The following is a 14,566-nucleotide window of genomic DNA, read 5'->3' as shown; positions in this document are numbered from 1 at the left end:
TTTGGGAAACCTTGTAGGTTTCTCTGATCAAAAGCTCATTGTGGATGGTAGCCCCACACTGGAAGTAGGGGTTCCAGGTCGGTGCCCACTAAGAAATTGAGGAAAAACATAACTAATATACAAGAGTTAGAGAGGAGAGAAATAGAGGGGAGAGGGGGAGAGGGAGAGAGGGAAGATGTAGAAGATTTAGGTTAGTCTTGATCCTACCCTCGCCAGTGTCTTGTGCTTCAGGTGTTTCCTATAAGGGTCTAGTGAAGGTTCAGCCAATTGGTCTGTCTTTTAGGAAGTAGAATTTTATGGTATCATTAACCTTTTGGTCCAGATTACTGTTTTCCACCCTTCAATGCCCTCCCCGCCCTCCCCATCCATCCTATTGTCTAGTCCATGAGGTGCTTGCTGGGTATGTAAGGTATCTTGGGTAGATTCAGTTTAGGTGTTGTAGATTTTTTTGCATTTGAATTTTCATGTTATTTCTTTTGTGCTGTGGTCTGCCCATGACAGTGTATGGGCATGTAGGTAGGTGGATCAGTCTGGTCTCAAACGCAGTGTGAATCTCAGGCAGCCTGGGGCAGTTGGCAAGCAGCCTGGGCTTTGGCTCTCACTTGCCAAGGTCACCTGATTTACTGCCTGGCTGGAGCACCAATGTTGCCTAATCTCTCAAGTTGTACTGTGCCAAAGCTGCCTGCATTTGAGCTATGGATTCAAGTATCCTTTAAGCCTGAATAATAATGCCATTGTTCTTTCCTTTTCCTATCCTACCTTATTCATCCTTCTCCTCCATTCTTTCTTTCCTTCCTTTTTCTTTTTTTAAATTTTTGTTCAGTAGATCGTCTAGCAGCATAGTATCTCACATTTTAAAAGAAAAACATATGAATGTCTTAATTGCTATTCATGAATGACAGTTCAGCTAAACATGTAATTTTTGGTGGAAACTACATTCATTTCAACACCTTAGTATTGTGGTCAAATGTCTACTGACATCCACATTTATGAGGTGAATTCCATTAAGCTTATTGATGATTCCCTACTAAGTTGTTTTCCTCATGCTATTTTAATAGGCATTTTTTTCTTATTTCCATAGATTTGGCATATTTATTGGTCTTTGAATTTTAACCACATGGGATTATTGGATGTACATGCTATATATTAATGGTAAATATATTAATGATAAATATATTAATGATATATTAATATATTTGGGACTCTAAATATTATATTTGAAATATTCATTTTTCATCTCTATTTCCCCTAGAACTTCTGCTATATTAATTTTGCTTCACTTCATGATCTCCTGTAACTTTCTGACTCTGTCTTATCTATAACTTTTCCTTCTCATACTGATTCTTAAATTGCACTTTCCTGATTACCTAGTTCTCGAGTCTGTTGGTTATTGTATTTCTTCAAATATGTTACTGAGGTAGTTCTCAGAAATTTCCAGGTTTTTTTTTTAATGTGTTCAAGTCCATAATTTCCACTTGTTTCTTAGTTTGCTTTAAAAATATATTCTTAGTGTTTATTTGATAAGACATTCAAATTTCTCTTGCATTCCTTTTATATTCATATGCTTTGTACTTCTTTATTTAATTTTTTTGTTTCTTTCTGAGGTAGGGCCTCACTCTAACTCAGACTGACCTTGAACTCTGTAGTCCAAGACTGGCTTAAACTGTACAGCAATCCTCCAATTTTGGCTCCTGAGTACTAGTATTAAGTGTATTCACCATGCCTAGCACTTTATTGATACTTTTACCTTGCAAGACATCATTTATTTTTAAAATATTTATGTAATTGTCTAAACATATTTATAGTAATTTATTTATTTTTTTTTTAGAGACAGACTCCCTTTTATTAATTTGTTTTTGACAAATTTTATACATAATGCATTTTGATTACATTTTCACTCTCATTACCTTCCCTTATTCCCTTCTCAATTCTGCTGAATCAACCCCTTTTTCCCAACTAGTCCCCCTTCTACTTTGAGATTTTTTTTTTTTAAATTTTTATTAACATTTTCCATGATTATAAAATATATCCCATGGTAATTCCCTCCCTCCCCACCCCCACACTTTCCCGTTTGAAATTCCATTCTCAATCATATTACCTCCCCATTACAATCATTGTAATTACATATATACAATATCAACCTATTAAGTATCCTCCTCCCTTCCTTTCTCCACCCTTTATGTCTCCTTTTCAACTTACTGGCCTCTGCTACTAAGTATTTTCATTCTCACACAGAAGCCCAGTCATCTGTAGCTAGGATCCCCATATGAGGGAGAACATGTGGCGCTTGGCTTTCTGGGCCTGGGTTACCTGACTTAGTATAATACTTTCCAGGTCCATCCATTTTTCTGCAAATTTCATAACTTCATTTTTCTTTACCGCTGAGTAGAACTCCATTGTATAAATGTACCACATCTTCATTATCCACTCATCTGTTGAGGGACATCTAGGCTGGTTCCATTTCCCAGCTATTATAAATTGAGCAGCAATAAACATGGTTGAGCATGTACTTCTAAGGAAATGAGATGAGTCCTTTGGATATATGCCTAGGAGTGCTATAGCTGGGTCATATGGTAGATCAATCTCTAGCTGCTTTAGGAACCTCCACACTGTTTTCCACAATGGCTGGACCAGATTGCATTCCCACCAGCAGTGCAGAAGGGTTCCTTTTTTTCCACATCCCCACCAACATTTATGATCATTTGTTTTCATGATGGTGGCCAATCTGACAGGAGTGAGATGGAATCTCAATGTAGTTTTAATCTGCATTTCCCTGATGACTAGTGACGTAGAACATTTTTTTAGGTGCTTATATGCCATTCGTATTTCTTCCTTTGAGAACTCTCTATTTAGCTCCTTAGCCCATTTTTTGATTGGCCTGTTTGATTCCTTATTAGTTAACTTTTTGAGTTCTTTGTATATCCTAGATATTAATCCTCTATCAGATATATAGCTGGCGAAGATTTTTTCCCATTCTGTAGGTTGCCTCTTTGCTTTTTTCACTGTGTCCTTTGCGGTGCAAAATCTTTGTAATTTCATTAGGTCCCAGTGGTTAATCTGTGGTTTTATTGCCTGAGCAATTGGGGTTGTATTCAGAAAGTCTTTGCCAAGACCAATATGTTGGAGGGTTTCCCCTACTTTTTCCTCTAGCAGTTTCAAAGTTTCCGGTCTCATGTTAAGGTCTTTAATCCATTTGGACTTAATTCTTGTGCATGGCGAGAGAGAAGAATCTATTTTCATCCTTCTGCAGATATTTATCCAGTTTTCAAAACACCATTTGCTGAAGAGGCTGTCTCTTCTCCAATGAGTATTTTTGGCATTTTTATCGAATATCAGGTGGCTATAGCTACTTGGGCTTACATCTGGGTCCTCTATTCTGTTCCACTGATCTACATGTCTGTTTTTGTGCCAGTACCATGCTGTTTTTGTTACTATGGCTCTGTAGTATAGGTTAAAATCAGGTATGGTGATACCACCAGCCTCTTTTTTGTTGCTTAGTATTATTTTAGATATTCGAGGTTTTTTATGATTCCAAATGAATTTTTGGATTGTTTTTTCTATTTCCATGAAGAAAGCCTTTGGAATTTTGATAGGGATTGCATTAAATGTGTAGATTGCTTTAGGTAAGATTGCCATTTTCACGATATTGATTCTTCCAAGCCAGGAACAAGGGATGTTTCTCCACTTTCTAGTGTCTTCTGCAATTTCTCGCTTGAGTGTCTTAATGTTCTCATTGTATAGATTCTTTACTTCCTTAGTTAGGTTTATTCCAAGGTATTTTATTTTTTTTGATGCAATTGTGAATGGGAGTGATTCTCTGATTTCATCCTCTGTGTGTTTGTTGTTAGCATATATGAAGGCTACTGATTTCTGTGTATTTATTTTGTATCCTGCTACATTGCTGTAGGTTTTGATTAGCTCTAACAGTTTGCTAGTAGAGTCTTTAGGGTCCTTTATGTATAGAATCATGTCATCTGCAAATAATGATAACTTGATTTCTTCCTTTCCAATTTGTATCCCTTTTATGTGTGTCTCTTGCCTTATTGCTATGGCTAAGACTTCCAAAACTATATTAAATAGAAGTGGAGACAGTGGACACCCTTGTCTTGTTCCTGATTTTAGTGGAAAAGCTTCCAGTTTTTCCCCATTTAGTAATATGTTGGCTGTAGGCTTGTCATAAATAGCCTTTATTATATTGAGATATGTTCCTTCTATTCCCAGTCTCTGTAGGACTTTTATCATGAAGGGATGTTGGATTTTGTCAAATGCTTTCTCTGCATCTAATGAGATGATCATGTGATTTTTGTCCTTCAACCCATTTATGTAATGTATTACATTTATAGATTTGCGTATGTTGAACCATCCCTGCATCTCTGGGATAAAGCCTACTTGGTCAGGGTGAATGATCTTTTTGATATACTCTTGTATTCTGTTTGCCAATATTTTGTTGAGAATTTTTGCATCTATGTTCATGAGGGAGATTGGTCTGTAATTTTCTTTTTTTGTTCTATCTTTGCCTGGTTTTGGTATCAGGGTGATGCTGGCCTCATAGAAGGAGTTTGGTAGGATTCCTTCTTTTTCTATTTCCTGGAAAAGCTTAAGAAGCAATGGTGTTAGCTCTTCCTTAAAAGTCTGGTAAAATTCAGCAGTGAATCCATCCGGGCCTGGGCTTTTTTTAGTTGGGAGATTATTGATAACTGCTCGGATCTCCATGTTTGTTATAGGTCTATTTAAGTGATTAATCTCATTTTGATTTAATTTAGGTAGGTCATATAGATCAAGGAAATCATCCATTTCTTTCAGATTTTCATACTTTGTGGAGTATATGCTTTTATAGTATGTCCCTATAATTTTTTGAATTTCTCTGGAATCTGTTGTGATGTTACCTTGTTCATCTCTGATTTTATTAATTTGTGTCTCTTCTCTCTTTCTTTTGGTCAGATTTGCTAAGGGTTTATCAATCTTGTTTATCCTTTCAAAGAACCAACTCTTTGTTTCATTAATTCTTTGGATTGTTCTTTTTGTTTCTATTTCATTAATTTCTGCCCTAATCTTTATTATTTCTTCCCGTCTACTACTTTTTGGTTTGCCTTGTTCTTCTTTTTCCAAGGCTTTAAGGCGAAGCATTAGGTCGTTTACTTTCGACCTTTCTAATTTCTTAATATAGGCACTTAAGGCTATAAATTTACCTCTTAGAACTGCCTTCATTGTGTCCCAGAGATTTTGGTATGTTGTGTTCTCATTATCATTTGACTCTATAAATTTTTTGATTTCCTTTTTGATTTCTTCATTGACCCACTCATCATTTAGTAGTGTATTGTTTAGCTTCCATGATTTTGTGTATGCTCTATAGCCTTTCTTGCTACTGATTTGTAGTTTAATTCCATTGTGGTCAGATAGAATGCAAGGAATTATTTCAATTTTCCTGAATTTCTTAAGATTTGCTTTGTGTCCTAATATATGGTCTATTTTAGAGAATGTTCCATGTTATGCTGAAAAGAATGTATATTCTGCAGCCTTTGGATGAAATGTCCTGTATATATCTGTTAGGTCCATTCCTTCTATGACCTCATTTAGTCCAGATGCCTCTCTGTTTATTCTTTCCCTGGATGACCTGTCAATTGATGAGAGTGGGGTGTTAAAGTCACCCACCACCACCGTGTCTGGTGTTATCTGTGACCTTAGTTCTAATAGTGTTTGTTTGACGAATTTGGGAGCCCCCATGTTAGGTGCATATATGTTTAGGATTGTAATGTCCTCCTGTTGGAGTGTGCCCTTAATCAATATAAAGTGACCTTCCTTATCTTTTTTGACTAACTTCGGACTAAAGTCCACCCTGTCTGATATTAGGATAGCAACCCCTGCTTGTTTTCTAGGCCCATTTGCTTGAAACACCGTCTTCCAACCTTTCACCCTAAGATAATGTCTATCCTTTGTACAAAGGTGAGTTTCTTAAAGACAACAAATTGTAGGATCCTGCTTTTTAACCCAGTCTGCAAATCTATGTCTTTTCGTTGGGGCATTGAGACCGTTGATATTAAGAGATATTATTGAAAGGTGTGTATTTATGTTTGCCATTTGTGTGTGTGTGTGTGTGTGTGTGTTACTTGTTCTACCTGTGCTCTCTTCTGTTAACTGGTATTTGAGTATGGCTGGTTTTTTCTAGGTTCCTTATATGTGTGCTTTTCCTTTTGTTCAGCATGGAGGATTCTATCAAGTATTTTCTGTAGAGCTGGTTTTGTCTTCAGATATTCCTTTAACCTGCTTTTGTCATGGAATGTCTTTATTTCTCCATCTATTTGGATGGATAACTTTGCAGGATAAAGTAACCTTGGTTGACAGTTGTTATCTTTCAGAACTTGGAATATATCACTCCAGGCCCTTCTGGCTTTAAAAGTTTGTGTTGAATAATCTGCTGTAATCCTGATGGGCTTGCTTTTGTAGGTAACTTGATTTTTCTCTCTAACTGCTTTCAATATTTTTTCTTTGGTTTGTGTGTTTGGAAGTTTGAGTATAATGTGGCGAGGAGAGTTTCTTTCTGGGTTTTGTCTGGCTGGGGTTCTAAAGGCTTCCTGTATCTGTATTGGCACCTCTTTCCCAATTTGGGGAAAATTTTCCTCTATGATTTTGTTGAAGATGCCTACTATGCCTCTGGAGTGGAATTCTTCTCCTTCTACTATGCCCTGAATTCTTATATTGGATCTTTTCATAGTGTCCCGAATATCTTGAAATTCCCACTCATACTTTTCTATAAGTTTGTCTTTCTCTTTGTTGGACTGCATTAGGTCTGCCACCTGATCTTCTAGCTTAGATATTCTGTCCTCTCCCTCATCCATCCTACTGGTGAGATTTTCTACAGAGTTTTTTATTTCATTAACTGTGTTCTTCATTGCTAGTAATTCTGACTGGTTTTTCTTTATTATTTCTATTTCTCTATTTATGTCTTGTATTGCCTTCTTTATTTCATTAAATTGGTGTCCTGCCTCTTCTTTGATTCCTTTGATTTCCTCTTTGATTTCCTCTTTGATTTCTTCTTCAATTGTTTTCATGTGTTCTTTGACCTCTTTGAACATATTTATAATTATTCTTTTGAACTCTTTCTCAGGCATTTCCTCTAACTCTTTCTCACTGGAGGACATTTCTGATGCATTAATACTTTTAGGTGGATTTATATCTTCTTGCTTTTTAGTGTTTCTTGTGTTATAATGTATATATTTTTGCATCTTGGATTAAGTTAATGCTTGGATTTTCTAGATAGCTGGGTATTCTTAGCTGTATCAATTGATTTGATGTAATATATTTTCAGGGTAGGACCTTAAGGTATTAGGTGTGGCTCTTAAGACTCTCAGAGTATCTACAAAGATGTTCTTAGGGGTTGAGTTTCCCTGCTATAGGAGTATTCAAGCAGGCTGAGTGGAATAATATACTGGTAGATTCTAAAATTTAGCTAAACACTGTACCCATTCCATCAAAAACAGCCCCGAGTATGTATGCAAGAGTAGTTATTATAATGACCAGATCCTCTATCAACAAAGAGGTTTAGATTTCTGGTCTGTTGAGGTATCCAAGTCAGCTTGTGACCAAGTGAGACCCTTCCCTGGTGCAATCCCAGTTACCTTGGGTGATTGTGGTCTCAGTCAAGTTGCTGCCTGGGTCGTCGGGCTTCTGTTCTGATTTCTGGAGCTGGGCACTTGCTTTTCCTACGGGGCAAACTGAGCCGCTGCTGCCGCCTCTGCAGCTGTTGTAGATGCCACCCCCGGAGCCCCCACCGCTGCTGAAGCTGCCGTTGCCGTGTCCACCGCTGCTGCTCACCCCGAAGCCGCTGCTGCGGGATCTGTCACCGCTGCCGCTCCTGGGTCCGCTGCTGCTGGGGCCACTGGTACCGGTGCTGGAGCCGCTGAAGTTGCTGCCGAATTCTGCTCCTGCTTGGGTCCCGCCGTCAGCCCAAGTTGGCGTGGCCGGGTCCTGGGCCGCTGCTGTGTTCGCTGGAGCTGGGTTCAGGCGGCAGGGGAGGGGAGGGAGCCGCGGCTGTTCTAGTTGTATCGTTTCTCCACGTGTGCTTTTACCTCGCGGTCTGCTCCTCCCTCCGTTGCTCGCTGCCGCTCTCCCCTCACGTTTCCCGAGTTGCGGAGAGCGCGGTGTGAGGGGAAAATCCTGCACCTGGCTTGTCCTGCGGCTCGAGCCGAGAGTCCGGCGGCTTTCTGCCGCTCCGCGGTTGCGGCGGGTAGCTGAGCTGCCCCGGAGCCGCTGTTCCCGCCTGTGCAGGCTCTGGATGCTCTATAACTCTTCCACTTCTCCGCTGCCGCCTCAACTTCCTATACACCTCACTTTTTAGTAAAAGTGTGTATTTTGCTGAGTTTTTTTGGTCTTTCCCCCCCCAGGCTGTTTTGGCGTGGTACCTACGCCGCCATCTTAACTAGTAATTTATTTTTTAAGACTGGGTAAGTTTCTAATCCAGAATCTCTGAGGAAATTTTTGTTGGGGGGGGCTTTTACCTATATGGGCAGTATGTATTTGTATTTCTCTTATTTTTAAAAACATATCTCATTTAGTTATTTGACAGAGAAGGAGGGAAAGAGAATGAGAGAATGGGTGTGTCAGGGCCTTTAGCCACTGCAAATGAACTCCAGATGCATATCTGGATAATGTGGGTCCTAGGGAATCAAACCTGGGTCCTTTAGCTTTGCAGGCAAACACCTTAAGTGCTAAGCCATCCCTACAGCCTATATTTCTCTGTATTTTTTATATCTTATTGCAAATTGTACATTTTAGACAATTTAGCTACTCCTCCATCATAGCCCCTGTATCCCAAAATCTGTAACTTTAGTTTAGATTTATGTTACTCTTGCTTTTCTTACTTCACCTTCTTTTGTAACCTTCTTGATTAATTCCATGTCCTAGGTATAGGCTGCCACCAAACGTGGTAATATTACCTATCTATCACATATCATCTATCCATATACATTCTGATAATGGTCTTGATATTGTTTTTGCATTTATATTCCTGTGGTCATCTCTATAACAGTATAATTTGTAATTTTAATTCAAATTAGACAATGATCCATCTGAAGTTTTCCTTAAATTCCTTTCCTTCACATTTACTTCCTTTTGTATAAGGATCCAAGAGGCAAGAAACATCTCAACTTCTCAAAGTTTCAGTGACATCAGATTAAATAGTGAGCTGTCAATTACCGATACCTCCATTCCTTTGAGATTTGTGGGCTTGGACTCATTTTTTTTTTTAAATATTGTCTTGGGAGAGAGGCTCTTGACTATGGGTGAGTTTAAAACTCCCAAACCTTAAGTTTTGTTGGTATTTATCAAGGAACTGAAAAACACAATGAAGAATTTATAAGGGAGAGTAGAGGCAAGAAGGAAAAAAAAAAAGTAGGAAATCTGTCAAGCTGAGAGAGAGATTTGAACAAGGAAAAATTTCATGGAGGGGCTTAGAACAAGTCCTTATAGTAATTAGGCATGAAAAGAAGATGAGTTCTATTGCCAAGTCCAAATATATATGTGGATTTATTATTGGGTCCAGGAGGAGCCCTGACTCAAGAAAGAACTGTCTACAGGTGCTAAGGCCTTCAAAAAGTTGAGAAAGGACCAGGAAGAACAAGAAAGCTGCTGCTATGGCCATCATGGATGAAACTGAAACAACCTGGAGTTCTACTGTTGTCAGCGCAAGGTGGCATCCCTGTTGGTGCAGACTAGTCTCTAGCTGTCTACCTACAAAAAAGACTGCCTTGCTCCTCAGCCATAGTTACATCTCTATAAATTGGAGGATATAAGTTTCTCTGCTGTCAACTAGTTTTCTAGGATTTGTTTGTAAATCCAATCCTAATTTGTTGACTCCAGATAAGCCTTAGAATAAGATGACTGTTGCAGTCAATTCCACATTGCTGGTACAGATCACCCAACCAAGAGCAGCTTGTGAGAAAAAATAGGTTTATTTGGCTTACAGGCTCATGGGGGAAGTTCCATGATGGCAGGGACAATGACAACATGAGCAGGGGGTGGACATCACCCCCTGGCCTACATAAGGTGGAACATAGCAGCAGGAGTGTGTGCCAAACACTGACATGGGGAAACTGGCTATATTTCCCATAAGCCTATTCCCAACAATACACTGACTCCACAAGGTGCTAATTCCCAAATCTCCATCAGCTGGGAACCTAGCATTAAAAACACCTAAGTTGCCGGGTGTGGTGGCACACGCCTTTAATCCTAGCACTTTGGAGGCAGAGGTAGGAGGATCGCCGCGAGTTCAAGGCCACCCTGAGACTACATAGTGAATTCCATGTCAGCCTGGGCTAGAGTGAGACCCTACCTCAAAAAACCAACCTCCCCCCCAAAAACACCTAAGTTAATGGGGGACACCTGAATCAAACCACCACATACTACCCCTGGCCCCCATAAACTGATATTGATACATGATGTAAAATACAATCATTCAGTCCAACTTTGAAAATTCCCATAATTTTTATCAATTTTAATGATGTTCATACACCCCCACAGCCCAAGGTCTTTTAATTGAGCCATAACCAAAAAATCCCCCAACAAACCCATAATGGCACAGAATAAACATTCACATTGCAAAAGATGGCATTGGGCATAACAAAGAAATACTCAAGCAATACATGATTTAAACAGGGCAAACACCAAACTCTGTAGCTTCAAATCCAAAAACTCTAGTAAGTGACAAATCTTCCAGTCCAATAAGTCTAACCAGCAATAAGTCGCTGGACTTCCAATTCCGCCCCTAAAGCTAGGCTACTCACAGTCCTGGAAAACTTCAGTGGGGCCAGAAGATTCCTTGGCAGCTATCTCCGGTCCAGCATCTCACGGGGTCTCCAATGTAATCCAGGTTTCATCCTCATGGCAAATGCAGGCAACAAGCAAACCTGCTTCTCACTGCCTATGGCCGTTTCCAAACACAAGACCATGTTGCAAATTCAATGACCCTCTCTTTCCTGCATTTATTATATTCCACAATACCAGGTAGGGTGCCAATTTGTTAATCGGGGGGAATAAAGCAGACTTTGAAGAACAGGACACTCATGAGCACTCAGGCCCCTTCAAAAAGAGTATACATTCTTCCTATTGTTCCATTGCTGGCCCAATCTCAAAGGTTGTAATTTCCCAGTTGCAGCTGAATGGGCAGAAGTTCACCCAAATATTTTTCTTTCTGTTCCATATCTGTCTGCTCACACCAGTTCATTGCTATGCAAAGCAACCCTATACAACTTCTCAGGATATGGGCATAAGAGCAAGCTTCTTACACAAACTGCTAGCCCAGTCCAAGCAAAGCTCTTTGTCACCCTCATAAGCCAAACCTCACAGTCCATAGGTCTTACTGCATTAAGGCCTTTCAACTCTGATGAGAATAGTCCATCAAGCTGTACTTACAGCACTGTAAGGCATCTCTTAGACCAAGGTTTCAAATCCTTCCACATTCCTCTTGAAAATTAGCTCCAAAATGCCCAAGCCAAACAGTCAGGTGTCTAGCAGCAATCCCATTCTTCAGTACCACTTTACTGTTGCAATCAGGTTCACATTGGTGGTAGAAATCACCCAACCAAGAGCAGCTTCTGGGAAAAAGAAGTTTCTTTTGGTTTTCAGGCTTCAGGAGAAGCTCCATGATGGTAAGGGAAAATGATGCCATGTGCAGAGGGTGGACATCACCTCCTGGCCAACATCGGGTGGACAACAGGGACAGGAGAGTGTGCCAAGCACTGGCATGGGGAAACTGGCTATAACACCCATAAGCCCACTCCCAACAATACACTGACTTCAACAGGTGCTAATTCCCAACTCTCCATCAACTGGGAACCTAGCATTTAGAACACCTATGTTTATGGGGGACACCTGATTCAAACCACCACAGTGACTAAAGAGGTGCCTGCAGTTTGCTAATGTTCTGGGGGGGTGGAGCTGCTATACCCCAATGAAATAAGACAAATTAAATAGTTACCATGGAAGGGAGTAGGCAGCTAGGGTGACTGGATCCCTGAAAGTTAAAAAAAAAAAAAAAGAAATAAAGAAAGAAAGAAAGAAAGAAAGAAAGAAAGAAAGAAAGAAAGAAAGAAAGAAAGAAAGAAAGAGAGACAGGAATATCTCCACTTGCTTTAAATCAAGGATGACCTGACTTCTTATATATTGTCTTTTTCTCTAGACCCCCTTTTTTCCACAAACAACCTGGACCCCCTGGGTCCAGGGAGGTTTATGATTTAAACATTGTGGTTGGTCAAGTCTAGCCCCCAGAACTTGGTTTCATGGATAGCTTCTTCCTGAGACAGCCCCTAACCCTAACCAACCCGCTGTCCCTTGTTCATTTGAACAAGAAGACAAGGCCCACCACTATTAGGTTGTAAATAATTTGTAAGGGGAGGAAACTGCCTGACCCCTTGGTAACTTTCCAGATGTTGGTGAGTTTACCTCCCCTGGGCCTGGCTTTGGCCCAGCCAGGCTGAGACAAGGGGAGAGTCCCCCTAATCTTAACTCTCCACATTTTCTCTTTATCTCCTCCAGATCCCCACAGGCTCTTTAAGCTTTCTTTTCTCTCTCTCTTTCTCTCTCTCTCTCCCTTTTTCCCCCACGGTTTTCCTAGGCCCTACATCGGGGTACCTTTCCTTGTATGTCCCTCAATAAATATAATAATTTAATAATTATCCTTCTCAGTCCTTTTAATTCAATTATTTGATTAAAATTAGAAATGTACATGGGGTTTTGAGTTCAAGGACTCCCCTGGACCACAAACACCCTGTTACATATATCTATCCCCTGGGAAAAGAGAATTTACATCGATCTGGAACTTCAGAAGATATATTGACTGTTATATTATGATAGAGCTTTTTAGTAAGGCTCCAGGAAACAGCAGACTTAACCTTTGTCAAGTAGGCTCCTGGCTTGTGCTACCCTATGTAGACTTGGGAAGGAGCGGGAGCTAGACTAATATCAGTTAAAATGCCCCAGTTCAGGATGTTTATCCTGATTCAGTACCTTCTCTTCATAGTGTATTGTTCTTAAAGTTCTTTCCTATGCCACTATTTCCTATGCACTATGAAGTGCAGCTTGATCATTTCAGGTTTTAAATTAAGTTCTTTGATCCAGTTTGAATTGATCTTTGTACAAGGGGAAAAATAGGGATCTCATTTAATTCTTATGCAGATTGATATCAAGTTTTGTTAGCATCATTTGTTGAAAATGTTGTCATTTTTTCCCCCTGAAGATCTTTGGCTCATTTGTCAATAACTAGGTGGTTAAACCTGTTTGACTTATTTCTTGTTACGCCAGTGGCATAGTAAATATCCTTAAGAATTAACTAGTGAGAGTGCATGAAATTAAAAAGTTTCTACAGAGCAAAAGAACCCATCATCAAAGCAAACACACAGCCTACAGAATGGAATAAAAATTGCCAGCTATAATTCCGAAGGGGGCTACTATCCAGGCAACTTAAAACCACTTTGAAATACTAGCTCACCCCATTCAGAATGGCTATCATTAAGAAACTGCTAGCAAATGCTGACTGGAGTGTGGGGAAAGAAAGCTTTATAGACTGCTGGTGAGAGTACAAACTGGTACAGCTAGTGTGGAAATTAATATGGAGGTTTCTCAAAATATTAGAAATTGAAATTCACACTACTCAGCTATACCACTCCTGGAGATATACTCAAAGAACCCCGTAACCTACCACATCAATGTTCATTGCTGTTTAATTCACTGTATCTAGAAAATTAAACCAACCTAAATTGGCATTAATAGAGTGAGTAATGAGCATGTATATATATATATATATAGAATGAAATTTTTACTTGGCATGAAAAACAGAATTATGAAATTTGCATGAAATTTAATGTATATCTAGAAATAACGATATCAAGTTAGGCTATCCAAACTCAGAAAACCCTAAACCTCATGTTCTTTTACATTCAAATCTTTGTTTGTTATCATATATATAGTGTGTGTGTGTGTGTGTGTGTGTGTGTGTGTGTGCGTGTGTGTGTGTGTGTGTGTGTCAGGGGACATATGTGAATAAAACATAAAAAGCTGGAATGTTGACCAAGAGCAGGTATTAAAAGATGACAAAAGGGGTGAGGAAAAGGAGAATGCAACATATTAATAGAAAAGAGAGAGGATACGATGAGAAGCAAAGGCATAGGACAGTGAGGGAGGATAAGATTAACTAAGATAGAATGTCTGAAAATGCCATAATGATATCACCTAAAACATGCTAAAGTACACTAACTCAAAAACAATATTTCTTTATGGCTTTTAATAATTTTCAGCTTAAAATTGTGAAAAAGTTGATTTTGGTTGTTGTGCTCATAGTTTCATCATTTTATATAAGGGCATCTTCATAAAGGACCTTACTCAGTTCATCATTCCTGAAGTTTATTTGTATTACATGATTTTTGAATATACAATATGTTTTTATTTTGAATAATGCTAGTTTAAATATTTTTACAGCACACAGTTTTATATTTTCTAATTATTTTTGATGCACAGCTTGGAAAAGTATACAATTATGCAAATTTCTGAATATATGTAATTTCAAATACATGATTTC

The sequence above is a fragment of the Jaculus jaculus genome, chromosome 2 (genome assembly GCF_020740685.1).
Source record: "Jaculus jaculus isolate mJacJac1 chromosome 2, mJacJac1.mat.Y.cur, whole genome shotgun sequence".
Classification (NCBI taxonomy): domain Eukaryota; kingdom Metazoa; phylum Chordata; class Mammalia; order Rodentia; family Dipodidae; genus Jaculus; species Jaculus jaculus.
The sequence above is the reverse complement of the archived record's forward strand: the minus strand, read 5'-3'. Positions refer to the sequence as shown.